The sequence below is a fragment of the Equus przewalskii genome, chromosome 22, assembly GCF_037783145.1.
Source record: "Equus przewalskii isolate Varuska chromosome 22, EquPr2, whole genome shotgun sequence".
NCBI lineage: Eukaryota > Metazoa > Chordata > Mammalia > Perissodactyla > Equidae > Equus > Equus przewalskii.
The window spans coordinates 1,834,754-1,852,443 of NC_091852.1; the positions used below are offsets into that span (position 1 = coordinate 1,834,754).

At 40.5% G+C, this 17,690-nt stretch overlaps 1 protein-coding gene across 11 annotated transcripts in view; it reads left to right on the forward strand.

Moving 5' to 3' along the window:
- Positions 1–17,690, forward strand: part of FANCC (FA complementation group C) — a 244,063-nt gene that overhangs the window by 52,093 nt on the left and 174,280 nt on the right. For 3 of the 11 annotated variants that reach the window (XM_070589943.1, XM_070589950.1, XM_070589944.1), the window contains one exon: positions 15,390–15,509. The exons of 6 other annotated variants lie outside the window; for them this stretch is intronic. The gene's annotated coding sequence lies outside the window, so the exon portion shown is untranslated. Of the gene's footprint in view, positions 1–5,160; positions 5,245–15,389; positions 15,510–17,690 lie in introns of all 11 variants that reach the window. 2 more of the 11 variants (XM_070589952.1, XM_070589949.1) reach the window with 1 other exon arrangement.

Below are 17,690 nucleotides of genomic sequence, written 5' to 3' on the forward strand. Positions count from 1 at the left end.
TTCTTCTTGTCCTTGACTTTCAGCATTTTTATTATGATGTTTTTACTTGTGGATCCCTTTGTATTTATCCTACTTGGAGTTTGTTGATCTTCTTGGTTTTTTTTCAATAAATTTGAGAAAGTTTAACCATTATTTCTTTGAATGTTTTTCTGCTTCTTTTTTCCTATCCTCTCCTTCTGGTATTCTCATTGTAAGTATGTTGGTGCATTTAATGATGTCCCACATTTCTCTGAGGCTCTCTTCATTTTTCTTCATTCTTTTTTCTCTCTGTTATTTGTCTTGATCTCTATCTATCCATCTTCAAGTTTTCCTATTCTTTCTTCTGTCAGTTCAAATCTATTATTGAGCCACTCTAGTCAGGGGGTTTTTCTCCTCATTATTGTGCTTTTCAACTCCAGAATTTCAATTTTGTCCATTTTCAATAATGTCTATCTGTTTATTGATATTCTCTATTTGATGCAACATTGTCATCATCTTTTTTTTTACTTCTTTAATCATGATTTCTTTAGTTCTGAGAACATGTTATTAATAGTTACTTTGAAACCTTTTTCTGATAAATCCAACATCTGAGTGCTCTCACCAGCACTTTCTGATTTCTGCTTTTTTCTGGTGTGTGGGTCATACTCACCTGTTTGTTTGCATGCCTCATAATTTTTTTATTGGAAACTGTACATTTTATTTTACTTTTCCATTTATTTTTGAGGAAGACTTTCTTCTTTTTTTTGGTGAGTAAGATTGGCCCTGAGCTAGCATCTGTTTCCAATCTCTTTTCTTTCTCCCCAACACACAGTACATAGTTGTATATCCTAGTTGTAAATCATTCCAGTTCTACGTGGGATACCTCTGCAGCATGGCTTGATGAGCAACGTGTAGGTTTGCACCCAGGATCCAAACCAGTGAACCCTGGGCTGCCCAAGTGGAGCATGCAAACTTAACCACTTGGCCCAGGGCCTGCCCCAGAAACTGGACATTTTGGATAATAAATTGTAGCAACCTTGGACACTGGTTATCCTCCCCTCCTTCCTTCCAGGGCTGCTGGTGCTGTCTGCTTGTTTGTTTCTTTAGTAGGTGTGTAGTCTCTTCCCTTCCCACAGCGTTAAGCCTCTGATGTTGCTCTTCAGCAGCTTCAGGTACGTCCATGGTCACCCTGGGATGATGGTGGTACTTAGGGCTCTCTTCAACTCTTTCTCTGACCACATGCAGGTGTTGAGCTCCACTGACTGCTGGGTAATCGCTCTATTGTTTTTAACAATGTTCTGTACCATAAATTGCTCTACAAACTAATCCAATCAAGTTGTGGCTGCTTTGAAGGAATATTTTCTGAGGACAGTGTTTGATATTTGTTCTAACCCCAAGAGGGCTTCTCCTGACTTATTCTCAGTTATCTCTGGAAACTAGCTGGCTTACAGTTTAGTTTGTATCTTGAATCTCCTCTCAATTGCCTTTTACCACATTCTCCACTGTTTTTGAAAGCACATTTAGGCTTGAACTTCTCCAGACTGTTGCAAATGAAATCAGTTCCTTTGGAAAGAAATTAGAAGCTGTGTTTTGTGGCCTGCTTCTTCCTTCAGGCAAAATCTCTGAGCCAGGGCTCCAGAGCTGGGGTGGTGACAGTGACAAGCTTCTCTCTGAATGACATTCTTGCTCTAGGAGATGAAGACTTGGTGGGGGTGCAGCAGCCTGAGGTCTTCTCAGCTTGCCTCTCCTAATGTGAAACTATTGGGGTAGGAGTGTTCAGGGCCCCATTATTCTCAGTGTGCCACATCCAGTTAGAGCTGCCATTCCCACAAGTTGGGGCTGGGTGGAAGAAGGGAGCCCTCCTCTCTCAGCCATCCTCCTCTGGGACTTAGCCTCAGCAGCTGGAGGCAAGATGAGAAAAGCTGAAGTCCTGCTCCTCCTGAGAAGAAAGGCCTCTGGCTGGTAGCTGGAGGGAGAGGGAACTGTTCTGGCTGTAGCAATGTGGAGTGCAGTCTTGCTGAGCTGACAAGAGGGAGGTAGGGAGTGTTCTTGGTTCAAAGACCACACACTTTCTCCTTTCTTACCAAATTTTTATAGATTTTCTTGGATAGATATATTTCATTTGCTGTTTGCCTTTGGGACCATTTCCAGAGGCTTTAAATAGTTGTTGTTTTAATCATTCTCACCAGTTTCGCTCGGGAGTAGATCAGCAGAGCTCCTCACACTGTCGTGCTGGAAGTCGGTCCTCTCTTCCGTAGATTGTAACAAGTGTGAAGTCATAAAGTGTTTAGCCTCAGAAAAGTTTTGGGAGCACTCTTTGATGTTATCATAGTATTTTCTTACTCTTTTATATCACTATTTATATTTTATTATCCTTTCTTGTGTAATAATATTTCTTCTGCTAGAGCACAGTTTCTAAAACTTTTTGACTATGTTCCACAATAAGAAATAGACTTTATATCCTATTTAGAACACACATATATATTATTTTTTACAAAAGTTTCACCAAACGGCACCTACTCTTCTATATATGATGTATTGTAATATTTTCCATTCTATCTTACTTCATTAAAAAAGAATGCTTGGTTGCTATCTACTTAATTGACTTCACAACTTGCAGTTTAAAAAACACTCTAGACTAAGGCTCCTTGAGGCAAGGAGCTGTGCCTGGGCCTGGCATTTTATCAGCAATCTCTGGCACACTTCCTGGCACGCAGTGGCACTTAGTGAATGTTCTTTGAATGACCATGTGATTGCCAGACTTCCCAGACTCTTTAACAAGTTGTGGGGCACTGAGATGCCCTAAGAGAGGTTATAGCATGTAGTTAGAAACCTCCCTTGACTCCTGAACCCTTTGTGGAGTTCCTATAAAAATCTCTCAGAATGAGTGCTTGGGAAATGTTTTTTAGATGAATAAAAGTATGGCTTGGTAAATTTCTTTTTCCAATGAAAATGAAGGGTAAAACCCAGGAAACATCATGTAAACATTTTGTACTTTGATAGGATCTTTCTTCTCAAATGTTTAAAGGAGGAAATCTGTACTGTATGGAAGAAGAAAATGTAGAGAAAAGTAATTACATGTGGACTAGTTTATTCTCTAAACTTAACTTTAATTAACCAAAGGTTACAGTTATGCTTTTTAAGGTGGTGGAAATTTTTCAGGATCTTTACCCAGTTAGTAGGCAAAAGAACTCATACTCTTTCTTTGATTTTTTTTTTTTTTTTGAGATCCCACCCCAATGGATGTGGCTAAACCTTTTGAGAATTGCCAAACCAAACATGATTCTTGGGATATGACAAGGAATGAGCAGTAGCTCTTTATTAAGACTTAGGCTGGGTACATACATACGTAATCCAGCTGTTCCTTGAGATTACCTTGCCCCTAAATGAGTGGTTTTGAAGATGAGGCAAGGGAGGGTATGAGAAAGACCAGGCTCCCTGTGACGGGAATAGGAGCATCTGATAGAGGAAAGGCTTAAGAAAAGTTGGCCCGTGGAATTAATGCTGGAGGCGTATGGTACTATTACAATTTCCTGCGCTGTAAGTTGGGATGAAAACTTCTTCAAGAACAAACAAACCCAGCAACAAAAAAAACTTCTATCTTAGAAGTGACAGAATCTCCCCTGTGAAATTCCTAGTTGACATTGAAAATGTATATTATCTTGGGGGTGGCATTAGGGGGAGGCCCAATAAAAGCTTTTGTATTTAATTTCCTGCTGGTTGAGGAGTTCACCTACTAGACTTGGAAGCAGATAATACCCCATTGTACAACCAACAGAAATTATCCTCTCTCTCTGGAGAAACCAAGCGTTTGGCTGTCTGAATTTATGAAATTTAACTCAGGGAACTGATTAATTTTATTATATAGGGTGTGAGGGCTGCGGCTGCTGCCAGATGTAGTTGAGGTCCGTTCTTGCCATTCTTACTCTGCTCCTGCTATTTCTGATCCTTATGCTCACGGTGTCTAGAGTAGAGTTTTGTTAGTCTAGAATTGCTCCTGTCACCTTGGCCTTTTTAAATAGACTTCTTTTGTAGAGCAGTTTTAGGTTCATAGTGTAATTGAGTAGAAAGTACACCGTTCCTGTGTATCCCCTTCTCCCATACCTGTATAACCTACCCCACTGTCAATATCCTGTACCAGAGCAGTACATTTGTTGCAATGGATGAACCTACACTGACACATAATCATCCAAAGTTCATTGTTTACCTTGGGGTTTCCCTGTGGTGTTTACGTTTTGTGGCTCGGGAGAACGGTGTCATGACGTAGGGCCACCATTATAATATCTTACTGTAATATGTATGACTACAGAGTGGTTTGACTGCCCTAAAAATCCTCTATGATCTGCCTATTCATCCTCCTCCTCCTCTCAACCTCTGTCAACCTTTTTATTTTTAAAAATTACTTGAACCAGTTCTGTTAGAATTCCAGTCCTGTGCTGAACTGTTGAACTGTACTTTTGACCATAATATAGTTCAGAGAATTTCTACTTCTGTAAGAACTGCTGATGTCTTTCCTTTATTTCTTTACTCAAATAATGGCAGGTCAGTGATCATATTGTGTAATATAGAAGATGTTCTTTTATTTCCTGAGGTTTCCTTGATGGTCTGCTAATTGGAGATACTGCTGGACAAACAATAAAATATGATAATACAGGTCTAAGTAGTAGGGTTTTACTCTAGACCCATATAGTTATAAGAAAATTTAAAAATGGTTCCTGCCCTCTGTTTAGAGATTATGGTCTTCCCTTCCATAGATCTTAAATACATAAATGACATCATCTTCCTGGATATTCTTAACTAAAAGAACTACATAACTCTTGAGTACCTTAATGCACACACCAGTCATTTTCTCTTTGCTGCACCCCTTTTTGAAGAATCTGCCCAGATTTTAGTACCTGTCAACCACCAATCTTTGTGGGCTGAGTAGCTGACCCATTAGAAACCAATCTAGAGACTCCATTGGCTGGACTGAGCCAATTAGAGTGTCTTCCCTGAGAATAGAGACCTTGAGATACTGAGTTAATTAGATGATGATGAATCCTTGGGTTGAAAGATCCTGTACAGTCGTGACCAGGTTCTGAACTACACCATAAAAGCCCTATGCAAGCCAGGAGAAACAAAAAAAACAGAGGAAGCTAGTCCATGCATTCAATATCAGACGTGCTTAATTAATGATCATTTTTTCCTTTGGGACTTTGCCAGTAGAAGAAACTCCTGATGTGGAAACCTTTGGCGTCTCTGTAGAAGAGGAGTCTTTGGGTCCAACAAAAAACCAGATAGCAAGATGTAAGTTTGCTTCCCTTCTTATAGCCTGCAATTCGTATACCTCCCTGAAGGATGCTGTATTTATTTTCCTGAGGCTGTTATAACAAATTGCTATGAACTTAGTGGCTTACAACAGAAATTTATTCTCCTGCAGTGGACTTCAGCCCCAAGTCCAGAATCTGGCAGGGCTGAGTTCCCTCTGGGGTCTCTAGGGGAGGATCTGGTCCTTTCCTCTTCTGGCTTCTGGTGGCTGCCAGCTTGGCGTTCCTGGGCTTGTGGCCACATAACTCCATTCTCTCCCTGTCTTCACATTGCCTCCTCTGTGTATCTGTCTTTGAACTCCTTTTCCCTCTCAAAGGATGCACCTGATTGCATTTGTGGCCTACCCTGATAATTTAGGATAGATACCGCCTCTCGAGACCCTTTGCCATGTAAGATGAATGTGAATTCACTTGTAAAGGCAGTCATCGCACATTCTGAGGATTAGGACAAGGGTGTATATTTTGGGGGCCACCATTCAGCCTCCTAAGATCAGATTGATGTTTGAACCATTTTTAAAATCTTTTGTTCCATATTATATTCTTGACAAGAAACTGCAGTGTTGAGTAAATTGATGAGTCTGTTCTTTATCTGAAATCTTAATGTTGAAATATTTTAGTGATTTACTTAGTGTGCTGTGTGGTGAAGAGGTCATTTAATGAGGGGGACAAATGAGTCATTGCCCAAAAAGTGGTATATCTTTTTAAGAGCGCTTATGGCAAGAAGTCATCACCTGAAATCTGTTTGCCTTCCACACTTCATCCTAAGGCTGGCTTCCTTGTGTTTGTGAGATGGTTTCCAGCAGCAGCTGGAGAGCTCTTATTTCCTTCTTCACATCTGGCAAGGAGAGAGTCTTTTTCCAGTAGTTCCTGTGAGAGAGAGAGTGTTCTGGCATGAGTCAGGGACTGATATTTTGGGTCAGATAATTTTTGGTTGTGAGGGACTCTCCTGTGCATTGTAGGATGTTTGGCAGCATCCCTGGCCTCTACCCACTGGATGCCAGTGGTACACTTCCCCAGTTGTGACAACCAAAAATGTCTTCAAACGTTGTCAAAAGTCCCCTGTGGGTCAAGATTACCCTTGATTGAGAACCACTGCTTTAAATCAATTAGTGCCCATTCTTGTCTCACCAAAATCTGCTAGTTAGGAAATTTCGGGTCTTGTTAGGAAGGAGGAATGTAGAAAATGGGTGCTGGACAGGTAAACTCTCATGTGTACGACACCTGAAATTCTAATGAGGACCAAAATTGAGTCAAGTCTGGCAGGCTTACTAAATTTTTGCTAGACCCTTGTTAGTATATTCTAACCTTATTCTCTTTTATATTGGACAACTAAAACCCAATATTATGTGCTTTTTTAAAAAAAATTCTATGGGCATGTGAATCCCAGGTTGGTTTTTTTCTTTTTTGCTTTATTTATATCAACTGGTCAGCTGCTCTTTATCTTAGAATTTGTCCCTCTGGAACCTCATTCTTTTTCAACAAGTCTCTCCCCTGAGGTTTCACACTCGGTTGAGTGTGCCCTCCCTGTGACACTGCCCTGGCGCCCCTTGCCCTGGAGCATTAGCAGACACCGTGTGGTAGAATCTGTGCATTTAGCATAGCCGTTTATGCACTAGAGAACTGTGATTGGAATTTTTGTAAGGTACCATTTTTCTTTTCCTGCAAAGTAATTGAAATAGAATACAGACACATTTGTTGTTTTGAAGTTTTTATGATTTCCAAATTAACAAATTTGTACTTTTACAGGCATCAGGTGACTGATATTTTGGGGGTGCGTGTTATTTCTTCCTTGTAGAGGATCTCCTCTCTGTTTCTGTGAGTGCTCTGGCTGTGATGGAAACCCTGACTAGAACCCGGTGAGAGGGTGTGCAACAGGAGTGGAATAAACACAAGCTGCTGCTTTTTCATCACGACTAAGGCATAGTAGAAGTTACTTATACAGTGGCTCATAAACAGAGTACCCCCACCAGACCAAGAAAATGTAACAAAGCTAAATGACACACAGGCAAGGATTTCTGTGACTTGGGGAAGTGAGTCTGTCAGGGTTTTTGTAATTGGCAGTACCTAGGAGCTTCCTTAAACCGTGAAGGGCTCCAGAAAGAACCCTCTTTTTGCCGTGGCTGTAGTTGTATTCTGTGTGTAGACAGCATAGCAGGAACAATCAGCTCTACCCTGATGTTGTTCATAATATTCCCTAACTTGTCTTTCCCTCTGTATTTTCTTCTTTATTCTGTTTTACTAATAGGTCATTTGGCCCCCAGCTTTGCTGTTCTGGAACCTCTCTCTTCATCTTAAGCTCCTTGAGGGGAGGGCGATTGTTGTAATCATCTTTAAATGAGTTTGAAAAAGCACAATTCCCCAGTCTTAGTACTATGCCTTGTAGGGCTTAAAATTTTGAGTGAATGACTTGACTTTACATATATCCTCCCCACGCCCATTAGAACTGCTCCCCTTGAGTTTTTCTCTGCCCCTTGGAAAACAGGTAAGGGAGGAGGTCTAGAAATGGCAGTATTCACTAAGCTAGCTGAAGCTGCTTAGGAGGGAAAGAGGACATTTACAGTAGCAAGACTTGTTTTACTGTGGTTGTTAAAGCAAAAATGGGGGGAGCAGGGAGAAAGCCTGTTGTTTCTCAGGAGGTCTTGGCAAGGGCCCTAGTTTTAAAAGAGAAAGATACAGCCAGTTAGGTTGAAATGATACGAAGTCCCTCCTTTCACAGTCGTAGTTTTCTGAAGCCAAGGTAAACAGTTGGGAAGAGGTGGGTATGTAGCCATTGTTCAGTAATGGACTGCATCATCCCTTGGGACTGTTTCAGTAGGTGGTGCTCTTGGGCCATAACCTATCTTTTAGAAAGCTTCTGAGACTCCCGTGGCTGGTTCTAGGGCCTGGGTCCCAGCCGTCCCCTCAGGTGACTTCCGGTGCCCAACTTGGATAGCAGCCTATGGGTGGTTTTGGGAGAGGTCTTTCTGTCTGGAAGTGAAGCGAATTCAGGTCTGTACCTTCTCTAGCTTGCCTGAGCTCTGCTTTCCAGGGGAACTTAAATGAGAGGTTTACTAACTTAAAAAAAAGAAAATTGTGGCTCTAGTCTTTATGTAACAATTCTGATGTGTGTTGTGTTTTATCAATTTTCCAAGATCATTTTTCTAATTATGAATCATCAGTGATCCTCCAAATCAGGTTCCTTTCCAGACAGCTTAGGCTATGCACCTACGGATAAGGAGGAGGCAAACTGCTGTGAGCCTTCTGCATCAGCCTGAGCGTGTGGATCTGAGCGGCTCATTCCCTATGTCTCCGCAGGCTGCCAGGCGTCGGTGGGCTCAGCTTGTCTGGGCTGCAGCGCCAGCAGCCAGCCTCCTGAGCTTTGTGACCTGGCAGAGCCAGTGGATGCTCAAGGTGCTCTCGGGTAGCTTTTGAGATTTTCTTTTTATAATTAATATTTTAGTTTATGTGGATTTTTAAATTGATTTAATTATCTGCTTATTTGTTTGTTTAAATTATCTTTTTTGGTATTTAGAATGTTCTTTTAATCTGAGAACTCCTGTATTTCTTGAATATTCTTAGCTTATCTCCTTATATCTCACTTCTCTTGCATTCTCTTCACTTTCTTCTGCTGTGACCCCTCCTCAGTGTTTATGGAGCTATCCTTCGTGTTTCTGAACTATGCTTTCATATTTTTCTTCTTTTCTTTCTGGGCTGCATTCTGAGTCGATTCCTTAGTATTATCTTCAAGTTTACCAGTTCTTTCTTGAATTCTGTCCAGTCTAGGGTATCTGAGTTTTTAATTTTAATGACTGTATTCTTCATTTACATAATTTCCAATTGGTTCTTTTTTAACCTCTTCTTGTTTTAATTCTGCCCGTTTGTTTTATAATTTCTTATTCTTTTTTAATTAGCTTTCTTAAAGCCCATCTTAAACAGACTTATTTTGTTGGACCATTTTATATATTAATTTCATCTAAAGTGAGTGAGCTGTCTGATGGCCGGTTTCGTTAGTTGCCTTTATTGGCGTTAGATTTCTCCGTGTACTTTAGAACTTTGGTTGAATGGCGTGTTTTGAGTGAGATATATTTTGTATTGTTTTCATTCGTTTGTTCATGGCAATCAGCCTCTCTGTCTCCCCCTCTGCTCACTCTTCCTCGTTTAGCAGTTTTGTGGTTGTCTCCGTCTGGCTTCCATGGAACCCCAGTCCAGAACTGCAGGGGCGGTGAAGGTACTTAGGCAATCACAGGCTGCTTCAGTGCGTTCCTGACCGCTCGCTGGCCTGTGTCCTCCCTCCGCCCTAGGCCACAGCTCCATATGAGACAGGAACTGCCAGCCTTCTTCAGGGGTCGGAGTCACCTTTGATGCTGTCTTCAGGCAGTGCTGCTAGGTCTTTGTGTTTAGCCTCCAAATCTTATAGGATTCATACTTCCAGTTTCGGTGCCTATTTTTGCATCCTGAGCTTAGAAGGATCAAGGCTTTAACTTTGAGGACTTCTTCATGTTTCTGCTCCATATCTATTTCACAGAAATGTTTATATTATGTTTGAGCTTGCCTGCATCCTTTTGGTTTTCTCTTCTTCTATTTCCTCTCTCTTTGCTGTGTTTGGAGTAGAGAGGATCCATCAAAGAGTGAATTTACTGTGCCATCTTAACTGGAAGTCATGTGGCCTGAGGATTTAAAGGAAATAAAGTGAGATATTTGGTTTTACATAATACTAAAGGCTAACCACAAAAATGCTTTTCTTTGTGAGTTCAGTGACCCATGGCATACAGTTGTTTAAACTCCTCCTTCAGAGGCTCGCAGCCCCCAGAAGATGAGTGGGATTAAGCAGGTGGGATTTATTAGGATACTGTGGTTCTCTACAAGGATTTCACCTTATATTTTTCATTTTGATGGTAATTTAAAAAATTGAATTGTTTCTAAACACCTAAATACCCACAATTATAACTAAACAGTGTCTGAAGATGTCACTGCCTGCAGTTGTGTTTGTAATGGTGCCAAGTAGCACTACTTTTAGATATTGAAAAATGAACAGAGGTGAAAACGTAATTAATGTGTTTGAGCTGAGTGAGAGATTTCTGTTTCACTGTAGTTCAAAAAGAAAAGTGGCAGGTGAATTTAGTCATCCCCAGCATATGGTAGGACCAGCAAACTCAACAGAAGCTACTGGTAGCAGCCAGTACCAAGTTCTCATGCCTAGTTCAAGTGAGGTTCAGTAACCTACATCATTGATCACATTGAATTCATTTTGTTGATTGAAATTTTATCCATTTTGTAGATTTGTTGGTATTTAGTTTATGCGTTTTAAAAAATTTTGTAATTGTCTAAGAATTACAAGTGTACCAGTTTTACGTTTGTAAGTATTAAACAGAATAAAATTATTTTAGACAACTGTAGGAGCTAGCAACAGTTTTTCTTAAAGTTGGAAAAACATGGATCAAAGGGTAACTTAAGTCCCCCTGTGCAGTGTAGTAGCATCCTGTGTTTGGTTTGGATGTTTGTGCCTGCTTCACTCCTGCTCAGACTTAATGAACTTGCTTAGCTCAGGCGTTGTTTCTGTCTGGAAGCGTCTGACACCCCCTTGGCTGGGTGGGGTGCCCCTTTTTGATGCTCCCTGCAGCACCCCTGTTTCCTTCTATGCCAACACTTTGCACAAGGCATTATGTTTTATCTGTTTACACATCCTGATTTCCTCATCAGCCACAAATTGCTTGAGCACAAGGAACACTGCCATCTTTTTATTTGCAATGTTTTTCAGAGTTCCTGTCTTAAAGTAGGTTCCCAATAAGTGTATGGGATTCTTGGTTTTTATTTATTTATTTATTATTTATTTGAGGTCATAATAGTTTATAACATTGTGAAATTTCAGTTGTACATTGTTATTTGTCAGTCACCACACATATGTGCCCCTTTACCCCTTATGCCCATTCCACAATCCCCTTCCCCTCTGGTAACCACTAATCTGTTCTCTGTGTCCATGTATTTGTTTATCTTCCACATATGAGTGAAATCACAAAGTGTTTATCTTTCTCTGTCTTGCTTATCTTGCTTAACATAATACCCTTGAGGTCCATCCATGTTTTGCAAATGGGATGATTTTGTCTTTTTTTTATGGCTGAGTAGTATTCAGTTGTTTATATACGCCACACCTTCTTTATCCCATCATCAGTCGATGGGCATTTGGGGTGCTTCCACATCTCGGCTATTGTGAATAATGCCGCAGTGAAGATAGGGGTGCATAAGTCTCTGCAAACTGTTGATTTTAAGTTCTTTGGATAAATACCCAGTAGTGGGATAGCTGGGTCATATAGTACTTACTTCTATTTCTGATTTTTTGAGAAATCTCCATACTGTTTTCTATAGTGGCTGTACTAGTTTCATTCCCACCAGCAGTGTACAAGGGTTCCGTTTTCTCCACATCCTCTCCAACATTTGTCGTTTTTTGTCCTCGTGATTATAGCTGTTCTAACGGATGTCAGGTCATACCTCATTGTAGTTTTGATTGGCATTTCCCTGATGATTAGTGATGTTGAACATCTTTTCAGGTGCCTGTTGACCTATATCTTCTTTGGAAAAATGTTTGTTCATATCCTTTGCTCATTTTTTGATTGGGTTTTGTTGTTGTTGTTGAGTTGTATGAGTTCTTTATATAATTTGGAGATTAACCCCTTGTCAGATAGATGATTTGCAAGTATTTTCTCCCAGTTAGTGGGTTGTCTTTTCATTTTGTTCCTGGTTTCCTTTGCCTCACAGAAGCTTTTTAGTCTGATGAAGTCCCGTTTGTTTATTTTATCTTTTGTTCCCCTTTCCTGAGTAGACATGGCATTCGAAAAGATCCTTCTAAAACCAATGTCAAAGATTGTACTGCCTGTATTTTCTTTTATGAGTTTTATGGTTTCACATCTTACCTTCAAGTTGTTAATCTATTTTGTCTTTGTTTATTTAGTAATAAATTCTGAGTAGAACCAAGGGTGGAAAGAGGCAGAAATAACTTGGAGCCAAGTCACTAGTGATAAAGGCAAGAAGATTTCTAATATTTTAATGTCTAGTGTCCTCCTCGGCCCCTTTTTCCAACTGGTTTCATGAAAAGCTCACAGTCTTACTGTCAGATAATGAATTGAGGACAAGAATACAAGGAAAGTAGGTAACCACTATTTCTAACAGGATGTATGTGGGAAGGTTGCTGTGCTCTGATGGAGAACAAGGTAGGTGTTTCTGTCTTAGCAGCTCCAAAGGCAAGCATTGTCCTGGAGGGATGCTTCGGTGGGGAAGCCAGTGCCAGAGAGCAGCTCTTTTCCCCACATAACAAGGGACATGAGTGGGAGGATGGAGCTCAGTAAATCACCAGACAGAATTATCTGCTAGATTAAATTTCCTTCATTCTTTGCAAAGTTGTCTGAAGAGTGTGTACAGTGCACCTGGATTGCAGTTGCCGCCTCTGATTCCTCAGACCGGGAGTTTGTTCGAAATTATCTGCAAATTTCTGGTCTGTGTTTTTGATTAGACTATCTTAGAGGCAAAACACTGCTGACTCAACAGAGAAAAAGCCAGCTCCTCCTAGTGGAACTTTTTTAAAACCTCATTGTTTTAAGGGAAAAAATATCATTGTTTCTTTCATAAGCATTTTATGGGGACAAGAATATTTTATTGTAGCTTTTTAAGAAAAAGCCACAAACACAGGGGCAAATTGACCAATCTCAAAATAATGAAGCAAAGAAACATTACTTAAAGTAAATGAAAAATACTAGTGTCAGGCTTTCAGTAAGGAAGAGGAAGAATGTTGTCAAGCTTAAGCATAGTTGAACATAAATTTGAAAATTTTATATTTGATTATATTTCTGGAGGTTTTAAATATTTTCTGACAAGGCGATTGTGCTGTTAGTTGATGACATTGATTGTAGGCTAGGTATTTGATTTGTTTCTTTTTTTCCTTCCATAAACAGTGTATTTTATAACATTCTGTTCATAAATCTCTATTTGGTGCTCATTTCATGGGAGAAGCGACCTCAGTTGACTTATGCTCAGTGGAAATGGGAAAGAAATAGTGTTCTTCATGAGGTTTCCTCTTTGAGTAGGTTGCAGTCGATATTTGGCATGTATAGACTTACCTCTCATACCTCTGGCTTGGAGATGTGCAGACCAAAGGAAAGCCATTTCAGACTCTCTTGGACCCCTGACAGGTACAATATGTGGCCATTTTTGATACTGTGAGGTTTATAATGAGATTTGTTTGACATGTTAACCATCTGGGAGCTACAAGGGCTCCTATCAACAAAAAATCAGTCAGAATTTTATCTGTCTTAGTCTCTCCTCTACAATAGCCATAGTGGATTTGTTTGTTTACTTATTTATGTATTCACACATTTGTTCAACAAGTATTTTTTGAGTGTCTGCTACGTGCCAGGTCCTGTGGACAGCAGTGGTTTTCACAGTGCGCTCAGCACGCTGGGCTCTGAGGAGATGTACCGTCTAGGATGTGTCTGACTGCAGGTAACAGGAAATCCAGCGGAAGGCGGCCTAAGGCAAAAGGGAAATTCCTAGCTTGGCTACTTCATTGCCTCACCTACAGTAAGGAGAGGACCCAGGTCCTTCTCTGTGCTTAACATGTTGGTTAGTTCTCTCAGGCGTACTTAGTCCTGGATCCCAAGGCGACTACTGCTATTCTAAGTGTCGCGTGAAGACTACAGTGTCTAATATGGAAAAACATGAATTTAGTTAAGATTGAGACAGACTCTCAGAAACCCTCCAGCTGAAGCTGAGTTCTCATTGATGAGAGTTGCATAATGTTGCCTGTTTCTACAGTTGGTAGCAGGCAGATGGAAATACCATGACTGGTCTACACTAGCATTATCAAAATGTGGCTCAGGGACCCTTGGGTATCCCTGAGACCCTTTCAGGGGGTGACAAGGGCCAAACTATTTTCATTATAATGCTAAGACATTGTTTGAGTTTTCTACTCTTACTTTCTCACTAGTGGGCAGTGGAATTGTCAAGAGGTTACATGATGTCGTTGCTCTGTCAGCTAATGGAATGTGTGCCTGTGTATTCTTGGGTTTTAAATTTTTCTGTTTTAATTTCTAATATGGTAAATACTGGTAAATGTACAAAACAAAAGCTCTCAGTAATGTCCTCAGTAATGTTTAAGAGCTTAAAGGGGTCCTGAGAACAAAATGTTTGTGATCCACTGGTTGGCATTAATCGAGATTGACCCTTGGCATTGGGGAAGATCTCAGCCTCCCTCAAGACTCGTGGTCGTGAGGTTCCTGGACAAAACTGATTCTCTTGTCAAGGAAGCAGCAGAGGGGTTAAGGCTGTCGGCTGGGCAAGCAGCAGTGTGTGCAGGACTGTTGTGAGGAGGGGGCTTTAGTGGGGAGGGCAGAGCGGGCATGCAGGGTGTGCTCCAGGCCCTGCCTCTGCTTTGACTGGAGCCACTCCACGTCTGTCTTTTTTTTAAATTGTGGTAAAATATACATACCATAAAATTTACCATTTTAAGTGTACAATTGTGTGGCCTTAATTACATTCACATTGTTGTGCAACCATCCCCACCATCCTACTCCAGAACTTTTCCATTTTCCCAAACTGAAACTCTGTACCCTTTAAACAATAACTCCCTACCTCCCACATTGCCCCCAGCTCCTGACAACTCACGTTCTATTTTCTGCCTCTATGAGCCTGGCTAGTGTAGGTATCTTTTGTAAGTAGAATCATACAATGTTTGTCCTTTTGTATCTGGCTTATTTCTCTTAGTGTAATGTTTTCAAGGTTCATCCATGTATGTATCGGCATTTCCTTCCTTTTTAAGGCTGAATAGTATTCCATTGTTTGTATATAGTTATTTTGTTTATCCATTCATCTGCCAATGGCCATTTGAGTTATTTCCATATTTTGACTAATATGAATAATGATGCTATTAATATGGGTATACTGATACCTGTTTGAGTCCCTATTTTCGGTTCTTTTGGGTGTATGCATAGAAGTAGAATTGCTGGATCATATGGTAATTCAATGTTTAATTATGTTAGGAACCGCCATACTGTTTTCCACAGTGGCTACACAATTTTGTATTCCTACCCAGCAGAGCACAGGAGTTCCAATTTTTCCATATCCTTACCAACACTTGCTATTTTCTGTGTTTTTTGATAGTTGAAAAGAAAGAAATAACAGGCCCCAAATGGAGTCACTTGCCCCCCATGACAGCAAATCAAGACTTCATTGCAGTTTCCACCTCTCCCAGGCTGAAATTTCCTGATGAACACTAGGAAGGTAATCTGCATAATAAGACTCGGGCCATCCCTTTCTCCCAAGAGAAGATGACCTGATCTGAAACAATCTTTTCTCTTTTTTTGCTAACAACTTTCTTGCCCCACTTTTTTGCCTACAAAAAGATTCCATTTTGTACAGTTCCTTGGAGTATCTCTGTACTTGCTAGATGGGATGCTGCCTGGCTCATGAGTCATTTAATAAAGCCAACTGGATCTTCAAATTTATTCGGTTGAATTTTGTTTTTTAACAGATTTTTTGGCAGCAATGGGATCTGAAGTGAACTTCCAGTGGCATTCAGAGACAACGAGAAACACAGGCGTGGCACCACGAACCCCTTTTTAAGTTCACTGTCTTTCTTGCTCTTTCCAAGGGCCATGGGTAGGTTCTTCTCAGTTTGAGCTTCACTTTCTTTGTGTTGAAGCTCCCTGTTTAATTGGCTTTCCAGTCCAGGTCTTAGCGGGTGAGCTTGAGCTGGCAGACAGTTTCATCTGGAATCCTAGTCCCAAGCCTTTGGTTCAGTCCACAGTTCCCCAGTGTTTGGTTTATGCCTCCCCCATTTTCAGCGCACCGTCCTCATTTACCGGGGCTTCTAGTTTAGTCCTTTCCCCAGTTCTGGTCTGCAGTCTCCATTTACTGGAGTCTCTTGGTTTAGTCCATGCTAGGGATTGCTGGAGGTGCACACAGGGCCTTCTTTTGGCCCATCTACAGGGCCGTCTAAACCCCAGCCCTTGGTGCTATCCCTAGTTTCCACACTGGGAAGTGCTGACGGGTTAGCCTGCAATTCCCTGTTTGAAATCCTTCTCCAGCTTCCATGTTATTAACTACTGGTGGCAGCTACAGCTCTCCATTTGTTTGGAATCAGGCCACAGTCCCCATTCTTTGAGATCTGCTGGTTCAATCATTTTCCTAGTTTCTGGTTCTTTGGTTACTGCTGATGTCCACAGTTCCATTTCCTTGAATACTGTTGGTTTTGATTAATGTGCACAGGAAGTAAAGGCTATTGCTAAAAGAGAATCTCAGAAGCCAAAGAACTTAGGTATTAGTTTGGCTTTGGGAAATCCAAAGGTGTAGCTAAAAAAAGAAAAAAAGGGATCCTTTATATCCAAAGAGTTGAGCATGCCACTTTCTGGAACACTCGCTTATTTTATGTCTAAGAGCTGTGATCTCAGAAGCAATAAATATTTACAAAAATGGAAAAATCTTGCTAAGCTTGTTGTGTGTCCTGAGAGCTTGGCTTTGTAGCCATCAAATTGGGGCTCCAAAATATGGCTGAAGAGAAATGTGAGTTGCATACCTTTTGCAGCTGTACATGGCTGGATGGAAATGTGGGTTAAACTCTATATGCAGCCAGGGACCTAGCAAACTGCTGCCCGCCCTCAGGGGAATTACAGTGTTCTTTATGGGATATGTTCCAAATAGATAAGATCATTTAAAATGTACACTTAAAAGCAAGGGCTATGCAGAAGCCTCCAGAAGCTTTCAGAATTCAAAAATAGCCTCATTGAAAGATTCGTCGCAATAGGCTAATGAAAAATTAAAGGGCTAACAGGTACCTAAAACAAAATTGGGTCATAACCCAATTCTTGGGGGAATTGGAAACAGTTGTCTTTGTCTTACAAATCTCTGCAGGGCCAAAGATGTGGCTCTAGATATTCAAAGTTAACCTGCCCTTTTTGCCAATCCTCCATACCTCATCTATTTCTCTCAAAAAGCCAGAAAAGATCAGCACATTGGAAACAGAATTGTCTACACTTAATCTGTGCCTTTGTGATATAAATTTTCTATCCCCATCTTCTCTAGGACCTAAGAGAAATGTAAATGTTTCCCATCAGGAAAGAAAAAAAAAAAGAATGAAAGAGGGCAAGTATTTGGAAATTTGGCTTATGAAAAACTTTAAATGTCCTCTCCACAAATATTAGTAACTATGAGGTCTCTCTTTGCATCTGTGTGTATGTGTCTATATATGTATGTTGTAGATGTGGGATATATATTTTTTTGCCTCCAGATGGTATTGCTAAAATTAATTTGTAAAAAGAGCTCTATGTAACTGGCTTAAAGAAAATTAAGTACTTATCTAAATTAAACTCTCAGAAATATAATAAAAACTAGCCCAAATGAATTTCAGGTTCACATGATCTAGGAAAATATTAGGTATTAAAACTAGTTTAAGTTTGTTGGTTT